The 4,984-nt window shown below is 35.6% G+C and overlaps 1 protein-coding gene across 1 annotated transcript in view; it reads right to left on the bottom strand.

Moving 5' to 3' along the window:
• Positions 1 to 3,883, bottom strand: part of FHIT (fragile histidine triad diadenosine triphosphatase) — a 450,758-nt gene extending 446,875 nt beyond the window's left edge. The window contains exon 1 of the mRNA XM_035903802.1: positions 3,872 to 3,883. The gene's annotated coding sequence lies outside the window, so the exon portion shown is untranslated. The remainder of the gene's footprint in view (positions 1 to 3,871) is intronic.
• Between the last annotated feature and the right edge of the window lie 1,101 nt (positions 3,884 to 4,984).

The raw sequence follows: 4,984 nt of genomic DNA, 5'->3' as shown, positions 1-4,984 counted from the left end.
GGAAACACGGGAAGGCAGCAGAGGCTGGAGCTATTACTTTCTCAAGTTCAAAATGTAGGATTTACCCACCCTGGTGCAGTGTGTTCAGGGAAAAGACGGAAGAGAGCAGGATGATAGATGGATCTGGACTGAGCAATCCTTTATTCCACAAATAGATCTTGCTAATACAGTAGCATATGAATGATCAGCTCTTCCCCAGAGGCAGCCCTGTCCCCCAAAGGTATGGAATCTGACATGACAAATATTGATTTCCCCATTTCCCCATATTTATTTGTTTTCCAAACACAAGTGAAGTAGTATCTCAAATCAGCAATCAAACCTCAGCAGCAGCTTCCATTTAAAGACATTTTAAACTATTACACTGTAGTGCATATAATATGTAAATAACCAAGTAAGCTTAAGTGCAATATGTATTTACATACAATTCTTGAATACATTAGATGTAAGTGTTGCTGTACATAATTATTTCTGAATCAACACTATTTTAAATTAATTTCTTCGTTTAGTTTGGTTTAATTTACTGAAGGCACAATCCAAAGCCTTTTCAACAAGAAGGAAAAATTCCCATCATGCCAGAATCGACTTAAGATATGTTCTTGGAAATCCTACTTATCACATCAATATTGCAGATCTAGACTTCTCTGCTATCATTTAGTGCCACTTCACTCACATAAAGTTAAACTAGGTAAATTGTCCATAATTTATTTTACTATTTGAAAGAATTTATAGCCTATTTGCCTATTTCTGTAGTCAATGGTATGGATCTCCCAGACGTGAGACTAGTATTTGACCCAGATTTAACTGATTTTAATAACGTAAAGTTCCCCAAACTTGAAGAGGAATAAAAAGTGGATTATAAATGGACGTACCTCTTCCATTCAAGAACACATACTCAAGATTGATCCTATTCTTTCAACATCAGTATATCAAGACAATAATATGAAATAACATGGAAACTGGAAAATGTAATTCTTAAGCGGTAAATACAGGACTGACATTCCTCCAACGCAGAAAGGGCACCTACTACTAATCCCATTCTAATTTATTCCATTAACTCCTTGTCTATTTGCACAATTTATTTGAACTGCCTATTCAGGGCAAAGAGCAATTTCGGCAATCAGAAGGAACCCTAATACGATACTAATTTTCTACATCATCTGATTGCCTTTCAGCAGCATGTATACTCTTTCACAGTAACAGCTAGCATATTTTATATTCGTTTTATAGAAGAAGCCGTTCATATGCAAGACGGGCAAGACCAAACCAAACCAGAATTTTTGTGTTCGTATCAGTTCAAAAAAATAAAAATAAAAATAAAAATGCCCTAAACCAAAAACTTTGTATCCTCAAGTGTCCTTTTGTACCAAGATTACTCAGGAACAGTTTCTTCTCAGGCAATTATTCAGGCGAGGAAGAAGAATGGTACGATGATGAGCTTACACTCAAACTCACAATCTATGGATAGTATTGCTTCAGTATTCAATCTGTCTGTCAACTTCGACCTCGAAATCTCTATTCCAAATGAGAATACTTGAATACTTTATCTAACAGACATGTCTTCTCACAAATTGTAAACAGACTTCTAGATTTATTTATAGTGTCAAAAATACTCAGGACAAATTATTAATATTTTCCATAAACTATACACCTCCAAACCAAACTCCATTCATCTATCAAATGTATACTTTATAGCAGAAACAAGCTAGACTATACCAGACTAATCTCCCTGGCCAATAAAATCTGCTTTTTTTTCTATGGAATATACACAGATATTTTCTCTAAGCACTGGAAGGTCTGTCTGCAAGGACAAGTGTTACAGGGATTTTCTTACAATTGTTTTTAAGCTATGAACAGCATACCGAGCCCGTCAGCATCCACACCAGCGCCACTGAGCATATGTTTCCACCCTATGAGATGATCCATGGGACTCTATGATCTTCTAGCACCTGGCAATACCAACTTCTCAAGTGCAGCCCAACTTTTAACAGTACCTTTCATTTGCATATATAGCCACACATTTCTGCTAAAAAAGTTACTAAGAAATGCAAACAAACATGACAAGCTATAGTCAAAGAAATGATTGATCTACCAAACCTAGATTGAAAAAAGAAAGGAAGATGATAGCACAGTTCCTGGAAGACCACTTAGAAAACCTCACCATCTTGCCTTTGCTTACCCCTTCCCCAAAATTGTAAGCAAAGTTAAGACTAGATATACAAAACAAAACTACCCACAATGCAAGAGAACAAGAAAAAGTGACAGTAAGCTAAGCAATTATGGAAACCTGAATTGTTCATTATAAAAATTCAGTTGAGAACAAGTGATTTGGGGTGTATAAATTCAGGCACTGTTTAAGAACATGTTGCAACCTCACAGGAAGTCGTAACTCAAACAGAAATAAGGTCAGATTGATTTAAAAAAATAAACTAACTTGGTTTAGAGGAGTAGTGAAACATACATAATGAATTGAAGAATGTCAAGCCATTCCCAGCAATATATGTGAGCCAGGACTAATAAATTGCTTAACTGACCAGGGCAAAAAGAAAAATGTAGAAATACAAATGGCCAGCAGAGTTTAGGACATTAAGATTTCATTAAGAACACAGAATTTATAAAGTGTGTTGTATATCTGTGTGGTTTGTGGCAGAAATATTAATAGAAATAATAATACAGAAAAAAACCCAAAAGTGTTCACTAAGTATTAGTCTTCAGGAAGAAGCTAGATGATGCAGTTGCAGGGTGAGGTGCTTTCTACAACAATAATCAGGGAGAGAAAATTAATCAACAGGCACTGAAATTAAATAGGTCTGGGTAACTTGCACCCCAGAATTTTGAGACAGCTAGCCAAGCAGCATCAAGAGTGTTAGAAAACGATTACATTGCTAAGCTTTAAAAAAAACAAGCAAGGAAAAAACCAAAATCCACAAATTGGGCAAGTCAGGTAATTGCATTCTTGTTAGCCTGAAATCAGCTAATGGCAAAATACTGGAGTGGCTGATATAGGACTTTACTAATAAGCAATTAAAATAAAGTAAAACTAATGCTATTCAAGATGGATTTATGGGAAATAAAGTTAGCTATCTTGAATCTAGCTCTTTTTTTTTTTTTAAATGCTTTTGAAAGCTTGACTGATAAAAAGGCTGCATCTTCAATACGATATACATGCTTCCACAAAACAACTTACCAGGCCATGTCATTTTTAAGAAACTGGAATTATGTAAAGTCAACATGAAATACACTTTTTTAAAAAATCATTAATAGACTTTAATAACTGCAAATAAGAATTATGTGGGTTTAGCTGAACACTGCAGAATTTGGCATTTAACCCCATAGTATCATCTATACTGGTATTCAAAAGGAAATTTAAATCATTACAGATAAGGCTTGTGCGTAACAGACTGAAGAATGCTCTAAAATACAGGACACCAACGCTAAGCAAAAGAATGAGTTGACTGGGAAAGCTGAGCAAAGAAGAATAGAGGCTGTGCTAAAAGTCAAGTTTCACAAGTATGTTGCCGTATTTGCACATCATGACCTGGAGTTGTCTGAATTCGTCTCACAGACCTTGCAGCAAAGGTTTAGCGTTGTCACTGGACATGCGCACAGGGAAATCCCAAGCACACAAATGGATGTTAAACCCCTTTCTGTATTTGGCATTGGTACAGCCACAGCTGGAATAGGGCTTCATTCAAGGATTTATCATTTTTTCAACCAGGTGGATATATTGGAGAATATTCAAGCGAGACAAACACAACAAATCAATTAGAATACATACTTTGCAAAAGGGCACAGAGCCCCATCTATCTCGCTTATTGAAGGGAAGCTTGAGGAATGCTTGGAGTGCAAAAGCAGCTACTAGCCAGGAACATACATTTCCTAACACAGATCTTCACAATCCAGAAACACAAATGTATAAAAGGTTCTATTGATGGAAAATGGTAACTATTAAAACAGATCAGATTAGAAATTAAGCGCATGCTTTGTTCCACGTATTTCTCTTAAGGATAATTTATTATTGGAATAAATTACCAAGAGCAGTGATTTTCTATCAAGAATAATTTTTAACAAATAAAGATAAGATTCTTCTGAAAGATCTAATTCAACTATGAATTAATTTGGGGAATTTGTATGGCGCTGTCCAGTGACCGTGGAAGCCAGACTAGGGTGACCACACTGGTGCCTGCCTCTCTAAACTTGGAAATAGTTCCTCTAAGCAATCTTTCTGCTGGACATAGCGGGTTGACCAATGTTTTGGTGCTTTCAGTGTCATGATAATGATTATTGAGCAGACAGGTGTGGTAGGGACTGAGTAAATGAGGTAATTTATAATTAAAATTAAATGCAATTTTAATTCCTGTAACACCTTTGATTCTGTTATGAATGCTAGTCCAATATTTACATAATAACCCACATTAATCAACATTATCTTTGCACCTTTTTAAAAACTTGGTATGCGGCCTCTCTGCTCAGTGCCAAAAAAGTCTGCCACCACATGCAGAAAAACAGTGATTTACATTTGCTTTCAAAATACAACCTAAGACCATTTAGGATGACTGTTGGAAGACTGGTTGTCACTAATCATACGTATGTCTTTATTTGCAATCAGGTATAAAACTAAATTTAAAAAGCTGATCACAGGGCAAACAATATTTAAAAGTAAGTACAATATTTTGTTTTGTAAATCAGTAAACAAACATTTGGCTTTTTCTCTATTCAGTCTTCTTCCAAAATTACTTAGTTTGAACTGGGCAAAGCTTATTCAAGTGAAAACAAAAAAGGCAGATGGTTAAACGTCTGTATTGTCTGGAATTCCATCAACTTACCAGCTACCAAATTACTGCTAGGTACAATTGCTCATCACCAGTACCAAAAAAATTAATTAATCCTTGGGGAGTTGTATAAACTAGCACATGGAACAGTGGCCTTCCATCTCTAGTGGTCCTTTCCAAGGTTAGATTCCAAATGAAATTCATACAACACAGTT

This window comes from Egretta garzetta, unplaced genomic scaffold (genome assembly GCF_000687185.1).
Source record: "Egretta garzetta isolate BGI_Z169 unplaced genomic scaffold, ASM68718v1 scaffold91, whole genome shotgun sequence".
Lineage (NCBI taxonomy): Eukaryota > Metazoa > Chordata > Aves > Pelecaniformes > Ardeidae > Egretta > Egretta garzetta.
The sequence above is the reverse complement of the archived record's forward strand: the minus strand, read 5'-3'. Positions and strand labels throughout refer to the sequence as shown.